Source organism: Protopterus annectens, chromosome 2.part2 (assembly GCF_019279795.1).
Source record: "Protopterus annectens isolate FY-2018-M chromosome 2.part2, PAN1.0, whole genome shotgun sequence".
NCBI lineage: Eukaryota > Metazoa > Chordata > Ceratodontiformes > Protopteridae > Protopterus > Protopterus annectens.
The window spans coordinates 977346692-977359905 of NC_056730.1; the positions used below are offsets into that span (position 1 = coordinate 977346692).

A 13214-nucleotide genomic window follows, 5' to 3' on the forward strand; every position below is an offset into this window, starting at 1 on the left:
TTGAATTTGATAAGCAAATTGTATTTTTCTGTAGATTTCAGTTTGTTTCTAGTTTCTGTTGAGCAGTTTGGGTCTTTAAGGTTGTTTGCTTACCTAACCTAGTCCTGTATCCTTTTTAACTCTGTCAGTATTGCCTCCTCTTCAGCGATATGATTCTAATGCACTTTTATCCCATAACCTTACCGCATTCAGTATCAGTTTCTGTATCTCCTTAGTGTCTGTCTTTTTTATTTTACAGCATGTTAATACAAAATAATGTATTATGTTGCTAGTACCTTGCTTGCAGCTGAACCATTTAAACCGTTAAGGAGATGAGAAGTGGAAAACTGGAAATGAAGAGCTACTAATTGTCAGAGGGCACAAACTTCACTGCTCAAAAGGCAGTTTGAAAATCTTAGTTTTCTATGTTCTCTTAGAGTGTAATACAATTAATGTCAGAATTTTAAATTTGAAGTGGTTTCTGCTACTCTTTACATTTGAATATGTAATTCATCCATTTTATTACTGTTGATGAGCTTTCAGCAGTTTTTGTGTACATTTGAATGTATTGCTCATCCCTCTTTTGCTGCTTTTGATTTGTTTTGGGTGTTCACAATTCGGTTATTGATTCACTCCAAGAATTTTTAATGAACTGTAGTACTGATCATACTTGAATTGAGATTGAATGTGTGTGTGTGTGTGTGTGTGTGTGTGTGTGTGTGTGTGTGTGTGTGTGTGTGTGTATATATATATATATATATATATATATATATAATGTGTGTGTGTGTGTATATGTATATATATATATATATATATATATATATATATACACACATATATATATAAATGTGTGTGTGCGTGCGCGAGCTGCTTTAACGTGTCGGAGCACACACATAAATGCAGTAAACTTGTATTGATTTGTGCTATATTCTGCTGCTGCTGTTCATTATTCATAAAGAAGATTGTAGCTTCAGCACTAGGTTTCTTTGCTTGACTCCTTTGTGGTTAGGAGTTGGCAAGGAAAGCTGAGTTGAAAAACTGTCTTTCGCATTGCAATCTTTCATTCTGGGAGCCTCAGGGCAGACTTCAATGATCAGAAATTGTTCCAAGTTTTTAAGTAAGAAAGGTCATGTGTTTCGGTGCTCTCAGCAATTTAGATGATTTCCCCTTAAACAAGCTTATGTTACATAGAGTTACAGTGCTATGGCATGTGTATTTTTGTCACAGTCTTGAAAATTGGCAGAATAAGAACTACATAACAGCTAAAATGCACTGCTCAGGGAGTGGATTTTTGTGGAAATAAAAATTTCAACTGAATTAGTTGTTGTAACTTAAGCAATGTAAGGGAAACTCATACATTTCAGATACTTTTCTAAATATCTCTAGTGAGGCAATTTAGTTATTCTTTTCTATGATATAAATTGTGGCATTTGTGCAGTGCTTGGTGTTGTGAACTTAATACTTAAGTCAGGTAATACTTGTGGATTCAAGTCCCTTTATCTCATTAGGCAAGACAAATAATCCAGTACTGCTCTTTAGGGGAGAGTTTTGGCAGAAGGTACTGCTTTTCAGTTGGGATGATAAACCAGGTTTTCATTTGTTCATGCTGAAATTAGAACAAGGTTCAGTTGAGAATTGTGCAGTCTCTGGATTTAAATGCAAACAGGGATCCGAAAAGTAAATTCAAATATGTATACTATATATAGCTTTCATTTCTTTATGAACATATTTTCAGCCAGACCACTGGCTATTTTAAAGCTAGGAGTTGTGTGTGTTAATGGATTGTCTCAGGACTGTAGCATACTTTTTAAAGGAGCACTTGTTTCTGTCAGATTAAAAGTAGTGTCATCTTATTGATAAACACAATTTCTCCACAAAAAATATTTTACTTCAACATTGTCAGGGTGCCATAGTGTTTTGAAAGTGCATTTTTTTTACTGTGTTTCTTTCTGTCAAAAAAGTGACTTCTGTGGACTGGTAGTTTTACTGGCATTATTGCTTGTTTTCTGCAGGACAGAGGCATCATTTTTGGCTTGACCATGGAACAGATTGGTGCCTCCATGGTCAGTACTTTATTTAAAGTTAAGCAAACATCCTTGGCCACCACAACAGGCTAGCAGTTTGCCTCAGCTGCAGGTGGATGACTCTGCTGTAGCATTTGATGTACCTCAGACAGCTCATTGTTTACCCCAGAGCCTCTGGTGTAGCACCTACAGCCTCTATGGACCAGGGGGTTAACCATGTCCTCTGTGGCTGTTGGGGTCCCCTCAACGGGCAAGAGAGATCCACTCTTGTCAATCCTGGGAGAGAAACTGGGAAGGTTTCCCTTTTGTGTCAGAATGCTGATGCCACCACTGGGGAAGCAGCAGCTGCCCTTAGTTACATGGTTGGCCTCATTTTTCCTGTGAAAAAGAAATGGAAAACCAAGCATGTTTCTACTCCTCCTCAAATTTCTTTGGATGGGCTGTGATCCTTCTTGTAGAGTAGTTACTGGTAAAAGAAAGAGGCATGTCTCCTGTACTGAGGAGGTTCAGGATTCTGAATCTGAACAGGAAGATGCAGGGGACAGATTCAGGAGTTTGTCCTCAGATTTCTTAAGACTCAGAGGTGAGCTCACTTTCTGATTCTCCTTGTGTGTGTGTGTGTGGGGGGTGGGGGGGTGGGGGGGGGGTCTCTTTCTTTGAGACTACTGTTAGAATGTCCCAGTGTTTCCAGTGGGAGAGCACTTGAGGTTTTCAGTCCCGCAAAAAATACTATGAGTTGTTACAGAAAGATTTTCCAGAGCCTACAACAAATCCATTCCTCCTGTCCTGTATGCTTTAGAGGATGTGTTTGTTACTGCCGGCATTTTTCCTTATAGTCAGCTGTCTTTAAATAAAAAGGCAGATAGGATGTATGAAGTTCCTCAGTCTTATACACTATTCCCAAACTTGACCCAGCAGCTGTGGGCTTGGTTGACTTCCCTGCTGCTAAACACTTAGTCAATTTCAATCCTACTCTTGTTTATAAGGATGGGAAACTTATTAATAGATATGGAAGAAAGTGTATACTTCTTGCTACTTTAAATTTCAGAATTTTGAATTGTCAGGCTCATACATATTGTGAAAGGATGAGGAGTGTTTTATTTACTGTTTATTCATGTGAAGACAAATCTGCTTTACATAACTTAGTTTCTTCTACTGCACAGGTCACTACTCATTGTTTGCAGTGTGTGTATGACTGTTTATAGTTCTTCCAGGGCTATGGCCACCGGCGTGGCTGTAAGGAGGTTTGCTTGGCTGCATTCTCAAAACCTTCCAGATGTTAAAAATGAGATTTTAATTTCTCCCTTGGCTAGAGATTTAGTATTTGACCCCTTTGCTGCAGAGGTGATCAAAATGTGTGATGAAAGGGGCAAGCTGATCTAGGCAATCTCTTAAGATTTTTCATCTCTCCTTTTCCAAATTGTCCATGGGATTTTCTTTGTCTTCATTCAGTTTTGACATAAAACAGAATAAATAGAAGTAGTGGCAAGGGGATTCCAAAAACAAGTTTCAAACCTCCGAAAAACAAGGGCACTCCAAGTCTGAATAACTGTTCAAGGGACCTTGTGACCCCCTACCACCTGACCCTCTTTTCTCTTCCAGAAAATCTGAATCCCCATTTTCTCTTTGGCAACAGATTGTTTCAGTCAAATGCCTACTGAAAATTCATTCATCAGGGTTACAGATGGCATTGGGAGGAAATTTCTCCTTTCCAGGGATCATTCCTCATTCTGCAGATCAGACTGTTTTGTTTCTAGTTGTTCCTCACATGCTGTCTCAATGAGCGATAAAACCAGTTCCTCCTTTCTAGGTGAGGAAAGGGTTTTATTTATGGATGTTTCTAGGCCCAGAGAAAGAAAATGCTTAGAGACCAGTTCTGGATCAGTCGTTCGTTAACCTGTTTATAGCAGTGGCCAAATTCAAATTCACAACAATGTCACTTCACAACCTGTTGCCTCCTCTTCCTTATTCATGTTTCCTGGCAACATTAGATGTAAAAGGTGCTTATCAACATGTTCCTATTCATCCAGATTTCAGGAGTTTACTAAGGTTTTGTGTGCCTGGATCATATTATCAATTCTCTGTCTTACCCCTTGGACTATTCACTGTGCCAAGAGGGGTCACAAAGTGTCTGGCTCCAATTATAGACCATTGCAGTCTACAGGGTATCCACATTTTTCCATATTTAATGACTTGCTTATCTTTGCAGAGTCTTTCCAAAATGTCGGAAATCTCCGTCTTTGGTGAGAGATCTCTTCCACAAGCTGGGACTCCCAAGAGAACATTCAAAAGTCTTTCTTGACTCCCTCTCACAGGATTGTGTTCCTAGGATGTCAGCTTAGACACCTTAGTTCAAAGAGCTCTTGTTCCAGGGGAGAAAAACATAGATCTTTATTTGAATCTATTTCTAAGCTTTTCCATTAAGACTTCAGTCATTGCAAGGGAGTACCACAGGATTTTGGGTCTCATGGCTCATGATACCCCTGGCAAGACTCCACATGAGAAAGATACAGTGGTATTTGAAATCTCTTTGGTCCTAGCATTAACACCCTTCATCTTTTCAGAACCCAGTACTGGGGTTTGTCAGAAGAGAAATAACTTGCTGGAGACAACAGTTCTCCTTGAATCAAGGTCTACTCTTCTCCTTCCTTGCTGCAAAGCAGTCACCCCATATGCTTCAGACTTTGCTTAGGGAGCAGTTTCAGGAGAGATCAAAGTGTAGTGGGTAGAAGACACCAGGGACAGCTGTAAGGACAAAAATATCAAGGAGACGTTTACCCTGATCAAGGCACTCAATTTTGTGAACCATCTTTGGTCCCTGGGACCTCTTGAAGTAGTTACAGGCAATACCACAGTGATGTGATACATTAACAAGCAAGGAGGAACCAGGTGTTACCTCCTTTGTAGACTAGCCATGTTAGCTTGGGGTATAGTCTTGCAGCATAATCTCACACTACAGGCATCCTACATTCTATCAGAGCAAAATTGTGTTGAAAACAAATTAAGCAGGAACACGGCAGACCATCAGGAATGAAAACTGCATCGGGGGGGCTTCCAATATTTGATCCATCTTTGGGGAGGTCACCAAGTAGACCTCTTTGCCTCCTCTCTGAACGATCAACTGTCAAAAAAGTTCTAGTCAGGACTCCATGCAAAAGTCCTGGATGACAGATGCCTTTTCTTTTCTTCAGACAGGAATGTTTCTCTGTGCCTTTCCACTAATATACAGGGTACTTATGAAATTCAGAAGGAATCCCCCAAAATCATTGTGTTGACTCCCTTCTGGCCTAAGCATCCATGGTTCTCCTTTCTTTTGGAAATGGCCAGGGGCAATTACCACAAGCTTCCTCACAGAATCGATGTACTCACAGATGAATAGGGGTATTTGATACATCCTGACATCAATCATCTTTAATTGACTACCTGGATGATAGGGCCATGTTTTCTGAGGATGTGCAGCATGTACTAATGGAGGTAAGCAATCCTGCTTCTAGAAAATCATGTATTAGCAAGAGGTTCTCCCGTTCGATTTTCAGCTAGTGTTCGGGGAGTGCCTTCTATGTGGAGTCTGCATGTCCTCCCCGCGGGTCGAGTGGCGTTCCGAAAGGCATGCCTTCATTGAAGGTTGGGTGTCGAGCTGGCAACTCGGCACCGTGAAAATCTACTGCCAATCTTTAGTGGACCGGAGTTCCACTGTGGCGACCCCTAACCGGGAAAAGCCGAAAGACAACAGCAGCAGCAAATGAAAAATGTTTCCTAGTATGCGCAAACAACATAACCAGTACCTATTCAGGGGTAGTTATTCTCTGTTTTTTTCAAAACTTGTGTGAATTACTGTCTCATGGCCTTTCTTACTCCACTCTCAAGGTTAAGCTTCATTTATTGACCATTTCAGCTTGACTGTCCATGGATCCTCCTCATTCAAAGCAGTTGCATGTCAAAATATCCTTCAAAGGGGTTTTGCATAAGAGGCCAAAGAAATAAATTCCAAGTAAACTGATGGCCCCTCCTAGGGATCTTAATTTTGTGTTGGAGTAACTAACACTTGCTCCATTTGAACCAGCTAATCTGGCTGATTTGAGGTTCTTAATATGGAAAACAGTTTTATTGATTGCTCTAACCTCTGTAAGAAGGATATCTGAGTTGCAAGTTCTTATGGTGAGTCAGCCTTACCTCATTTTCCAAAAGGACAGTGTTTCTTTGAGAACTTATCCTTCTTTTATGCCTAAAGTGGTATCTGAGTTTACCTTAAATCACATTATCCATCTCCCTGTTTTCTTTCCTGAACTTAAAAGGAGGGCGAAAGGATACTCCATATCATGGATGTCCACAGAGAACTCTGGTACTGTCTTGACAGAACTATATCTTTGAAATCATCAGATCAACTGTTCATTTCTTGTGAAGGTAAGAAGAAGGGACAACTGGTGTTAAATGGACAATTTCTAAATGGTTGTCTTAAGTATTATTTTTTGTTATATTCACCATGACAAATCTATTCTAGGCAGGATCAAGGCCCACTTAAAAAAGGACCTTGGCTTATTCTGTGGCTCTTTTGGAAAGGGTTTGATTCTAGAAGCTTCAGCTTGGTCCTTTTTCAAACTTGTACAAAGCACTATAAGCTGAATTCCTTCTCTAGGTCTAGATCATGGTATGTTAGGACCCTTCTCCTTCCACCTTCCAAATATAGTTAGCTATGCTAATCTAGCCATATAGCTAAGGCTACTGCACAGGGATCAATATGAAGACCATAGTATAGTTGTGTAAGTTGTCTCCCTCCATCCCCCTTGTTTTTGGTGTGTTCTTTATGATTTGGACTTTTATTTTTTGGTATTCCTAGCCTTGTCCTTTTAGGGCTCAGCCTCTCTCTCTCTCTGCTATCAGGAAAGGTCTGAAGGGCTTTGTGCTCAGACCTGTCTTTTAGTCGGCTCTAGTTGCCTGGCAGTTTGGGCAGATGGACGGTGCCTTGAAGCTTTGGATGTTAGCCTTGGCAAGGCTACTTCAGCAGTGATCATTTGAACATCTACCGCTATGGTAAATTCAACTTACACAACTGTACTTTTTCTAGGGTATGATTCCTTAAAAGAACCCTTATTAATTCTGTGTTTGGAGTATTTTGAAAAAAGTTGTAAAGTTCATTAACTGATAAATTGAGGGTATATCTTTGTCTGGTATACAAGGCATTGTCAGACCCCCCCCCCCCCACCCAGATAGAACTACTGCATATCTGCAAAACAAACCACCAAAATTACTTGTGCTAAAGACTTAATCCTTGCCTGTGATATAAACAGGACCTGCTGGAGAGACACGTATGTATCACACAGACTTGCCCCTTCTCTGGATCAGGCTCCCTATCCATGTGAAGCAGAGTTCCTCCCTACCTCAGTTCAAGTGTATTTTGAACAATTGGATAGGGAACTAACTGGAAAGTCATCTCTGGTTTAGCACCTGTGTCTCTAATAGGCACACGTGATCTGTAAATGGTTCTTCTCCTAGGTCATGCTTGTAAATGTTTCATCTCCAAAGCTCCTGCTTACACTTATTAAGGTCACCATAACTTTTCAGAAATTTGGGACGCATGGCTAGGCTTAAAGTCAAAGTAAACTTTACTGTCATTTAGATCTACACACGTGTAGCCTAAACAAAATTTGTGCATCAGCTTAATTCTTGAGATTACAAAGGAAAGTGAAAACACATACAAGCAGAGGAATAAACATAACTAACAAATACAATTCTACTCCCAGTGCACGCAACAAAGTATAGAGACATTTACCAACATAACTGTACGAAAAGAATACCCTGAGTTAAATTAACTACCCTATTTAAAGTAATGCAAAACACACTACAGATTGAACAATGCCTAAGTTGTCTAATATTGCACTTGAGTGGATTAAATAATGCTGACTATGGATATAATAAATAAATATTGCACGTTCTTGGAATATATGTAAGTATATATTGCTCAAATAGATAAAAATTGACTTGTGTCCAGACCCCTGGGGATTAGTGCCCGAGTTCAGAAGTCTAATCACTGTAGGGTAGAAACTGTTGTTTAATCTTGTAGTTCTGCAGCGGATGCTGTGATATGTCCTGCCCGATAACAAATTTTTAAACAGTTCATGCGCAGGATGCGTGGTGTCCTGTATTATTTTGGTGGCCTTTTGGACGCTTCTTAAAAAGACCCTTGTGGTCATTAGCCTAGTACACACCTATGAACTTATAAATCACATCAGTTTTATAAAGATTCATGAAACACACAACTTATCCTGCAGCCTTCTATTGGCTTACAACCTTTTCAGATGCCCAAAGTGGATCATTGTCTTTACTGAAAAAAAGAAATCCTTCAGGGCAGTCCATGCCCTCTGACCATACCAAAGACTTGGTTTCACAATGATACCAAAATGAAGACTCAGTTATAGACTTTATTTATGGTATTTTATATTCTAGTCAGGTATTTCAGAGTTTGTCCACTGCTATTCCCTCTAAATCAAAATGCCCTTGAAAATAGTACGTTACACCTCATCACACGTAATTTAATAAAAACTAATTTCATTTACTGTACAAAAGCAGAAAAAGAATTTCTTCTTTAGGGGTAAGCCCATTTATACACAACCCCATTTATTATTCTCACTCAGAGGTAGCTCCAGGTTGAAAAAAGCTTTCAGTTAATACAAAGACCTTACCGTCTCACTGTTTCTTTTAGGTGCTGCAGACCAAGTAAGCTTTTTATTACTAAATTTAAGCTCGCCCACATTACTGTAATAAGCAGCAGGGAAATGAACACAGGCAAACAAGAATTTGAACAGATGGAAAATAAACTATTAAATTTCAAGATCCTGAAGGAAGGTCTTTTTTACTGATAGTATCATAGTTTTCTCTAGCATTTAGAGGAAAACTGTAAAATATATTTGCCTTAAATCAAGCCATTTGCCTTTTGTATAGCTTTTTAACGGACACCGCTGTTTAAGTAAGGCCTTTTATTTGTGAAACAACGGGACAAGTACTACCTCTGAGTTCCCCATTTCTTTATCTACTGAGTAAACTGTAAGACATGTCCTTTAGCAGGTCAGTAGCTGGCTCATGTACCGCCCTGTGCTGGTCTCAAAGCCAATTAGGCCATCAGTTTCCTTACAGTCAAATACCTGCCCCACGGAGCTCTTCAAGAGAAGAAAAAAAAAAGACTGACTTACTGTAGGAATTGGTGCATCGTCTTTCATAACAGCTGTCCTCAGTGAAGAGAGAGAAAAAAATAATGAACTACATCTGTACTGGCCTTTTGGTACTCAGAAAAACATGATGGCTGTGCCCTTCTAATACACTGTGCGTGGGGCAATTGCCCATATCTCCCCACTCTTGCTATGGTACTGCTTAAGCCACACATAATTTGGTTACAGAGATATGGGTGCCCACCAGACTTAGCTGTGCAATATTACTGACTAGCACTCAAATGCATAGTTATTAATGTGAGGTTCCCATATTTTTTGTTTAAACCTTGCAATACTAGTACTCAGGTAGCATAACTAAATTTTCAAGTCTTTACCGACATTTCATATGTTGGTTGTTTTAGGAGATTGTGGTGCATGTTGTTTGTACAAAAATGAATTTTAGTACATTTACTTACACACACACACACACACACACACACACACACACATATATGTGTGTGCGTGTGTCTGTGTTTATCTGCTTTTACATTTTACTGCAGCAGTATAGACACACATTTTATTTGTATGGCGATGATTCTTTGCTCATCCTCCTTATCAAAACTGATGTCATGTTTGAGCAGACTTGCTGGTAAAATAGCCTCCCATTTATAAGGACTCAGTGACATAAGTACAGTGTTTGGACTTAGAGTAGCTTCCAGTGGGAGTGGGTGTGCATTGCTGCTGTGCTCTGAGCCCCTTGCTGTTTGTACTGGTGATGGATTACATGAGTAAAAGACAGATAAAGCTGCTGTATGCAAACAATGAGGTACTACAAACACACTCTGATCAGGACCTGCAGCAAAAGATAGTGGAATGTAATGCAAAACAGAACGTACATGGAATGAAACTTGAGTACAGACAAGGCAGTTGCCATGCTTTGAGATAGAAGGCGAAGTAGTGGAACAGGTTAACAGCTTGAAGTATCTGTGAGGGGGGTGGTTGTGGAGAAAGGAAGCCTGAATTAAGTGGTCAAAACTTGAATGTGAAGTGCTGCAGCTAACTGGCAGAGAATGTCAGTGGTTGTCTGCGACAGAAGAATGTCAAAGAAGCTGAAAAGTAAGATGTACATAACAGTGGTGTGACCAGTGCTTCAGTATAGCACAGAAACCTGGGCAGTGAAGACAGAGCAACTGAGGAACCTTGAGGTGATGGAAATGAAGTGAGATGGGTTGTAGGATGCACATTGTGGGACAGACAGATAATGGGGGCATTAGAGCAGAAGCCAGAGCACCCCCAGTTAGAGTAGGTCAAGGAGAACAGATTGCTGTGGTTTAGTCACATGTGCAGGAAAGAAGACATTTGATAAAGTTGGCTTGGTTGAGATAAAGAAAGTAGAGGGAGGCCAGATCATCTTGCCAGGAGATTGATGGATTGTGTGAGAGGGACCATGGGACAGGCAAGCAGACATGACCGTCAACAGAGTTAGGCGAGTGACTCTGAATAAAGAGAAGTGGTTACAGTTGAAGTGATGCCTCAACCCTATATATAAATGGGGAGAAGGGGATTGATGATAATTTTAACAACCAAAGGTTCTGGGTAAGACATGCTAAGGAAAATATTCCATGAGTTTCAGACAGTTGATATAATATATAGTTCCTTAAAGGCAAACCAAGTAAGCCATCAGGTTAAGAAAATCCTGAAGATATACATATTAATAAGGACTTATTTTGAAAAGTACTTGTAGGGTATAGGGGTCTAAAGATTTCTTACACCCAGAAAAGCATTTTGTATAGTTTACTATTATATTCAGGCATTCTAAACAGTATTCAGTCCTACAAATGCATATGTTGAAAGGTGGCCTTGTGTTTCATTTAGGTCAGAAATATTGCACGTCGATGGTGGTTAATGTTTTTAGAAATGTGATGATGAGTTGCCTGAAAATAGAGATGTGTGTAATTACTCCTGGAGAAATTTTATCTGTGCACTCTGAAATTAATTAGCACATGCACTGTGTTTATCAGATAGACAGACTGTCTGGTGTAAGTCTATACCTGTATGCTCATTTTTATTAAACAAAATGTTTTTTTTTTTTTTACTCTTCCAAGTAGTAATCTTTGAGGTTACTGTAGGACATGTTCTCTATGTCTGGTCATTAGTCTTAACCAAAGGAAATGCCCTGTTTAAAAGAAAGAAAAAAAAGCTGTTGCCTATTTTGATAGCCTAATACATGTGCCATTACTAACTTGCCTGCAAAGTGTAGTAAATGCTTTGACAGGAAAAAAAAAAAAAACAAGACATTTTGTTTCATCAACCATGTTAAACCCCTGATTTGTTATTTCATAATGAGTTGTTTATTTTTTGCAGTACTTTGTTTCTGCAAAAGAAGTGTCAGCCATGGCCTCCTCAGAAATACGAGCAGTGACAAAGAGCGAATAAAAACGTGATTCTGGCTGAATGACCCTAAAAGGGGCTGTTGGAATGCATGATTTCAGCTGGTAGCTTTTGTAGAATATGTTGACACGCCTGAGTATTGTCCAAAATGGCGTGTATGCTCACTTCAAAATAGGATGCGTCATTCCTGGAAACTGAGAACAGTCATAAAGATGTATCAAACATCTCTACTGAATTTATATAAATTATTGATAGTTGCGCATAGACCTTAGGATAGTAAGAACACAACAAGCTGACAACAATGTTTGTTTCTTGTGTTTAGTGAAATTTTCTACCAGAAGGCTGCAGTCTTGGAAAGAAGAGGAAGAAAAAAAAATAGCAGCATACCAGACGAATACATTGTACTGGGCAAATTTGACACTTAGTTGCATGAATATCCTTTGCATAAAGATTTCAAGACACCAGAGGCACTTTTGATAATAAAAGGAATAGATTAATGACTTTATCAGGGAAACAGTTATGTGTAAATGATTAATTTTCAAGGGAAGGGCAAAAACATTTACAAGACTTATCACTAACAGTTATACTAAGCCTATTGGTGTAAAAACGCGTAGTACACACTAGCAGTCCTGTAAAAGAAGGCATTTATGTGATATATGAAAAAGTTTACCATATATAATAATGCCCATGTATGCTCTTAGCTTGTATAAATGTATGAGTAACTTTATTCCTTAAGAGACCGTGTATTAAATTTATCAGAACTTATTTGTGTATGATGGTCTTTATGCTTAAGTGAATTATAAAGGCAGTATCTGATAATTTTTTCAGAGAGTAACAATGTATCTGTTATATATGCTTTGTATTAAAGTTTGCAACAGGAAACAAAAAGAGTGACTGCCTTTATTGAACAGAATGTTAGAGTGCTGTTGATGCTGTTGTGAAAGCTCAGTGTTTCAAAAATGGAATTGTTCAATGAAGTTAGCATTAGAGGTGCCAGAAAGCTTATTACCCTCCGCCTTGCAGTATGCACGCAGATGCTAAGATATATGGCTTGCTGAGCATTTTCTAAGCATCAGAGAAGTGTAATATACAGTTATTTGTTAACATTTTAAGACAGAAAAGTTAGTCACCCCCATAATATCAGTAATTGAAGGACATTATAGATTTCACAAACTCAGAAGTCAAGTGAAAGTACTGAAAGTTAAGCCTCAGCTTCTGCCTCTCTGACCTCGGTTTGAGTAGTGTCTTGGCACCTGGAGAGGAAGTAGGCAGAGAGGGGTGGCAGTGTGCAGCTGTTGGTAGCTTGCCTGCACCAAGGTGAGGGAAATGGAAAAGTCCCCATCTAGTAGCATAGAATTGTCTGGGGCAAATGCCTGGTAGTATTCTCTATACACACACACACAGGCTAATGAGAGTGCAGACCCAGCCAAGGGGTGTTTCTGCACTAGTTGTGCATCATGAGTGTGTGAAAACATGTACCCATACTGAGCGTTGGTATTTGTTGTGCACTGCATTTGCCAGTCAGCAGAGAGGAGGACATAGGAGGCACTGAATACACTTTTTATCTCCTCCATGCACGTAGGTTGATATTCACATTCCCTGGCTCCTGCATGTCCCTGTCTGCATACTACAGTGAAAATAGAGAAACAAACTTTTTATCTGTGGAACAAAACGATGG

At 39.4% G+C, this 13214-nt stretch overlaps 1 long non-coding RNA gene across 1 annotated transcript in view; it reads left to right on the plus strand.

Annotated features, from left to right (window-relative positions):
* Window positions 1–12418, plus strand: part of LOC122795865 — a 754919-nt gene extending 742501 nt beyond the window's left edge. Inside the window, exon 2 of the long non-coding RNA XR_006363873.1 lies at window positions 11859–12418. This is a non-coding gene — a long non-coding RNA (uncharacterized LOC122795865). The remainder of the gene's footprint in view (window positions 1–11858) is intronic.
* The last annotated feature ends 796 nt before the right edge of the window (window positions 12419–13214 follow it).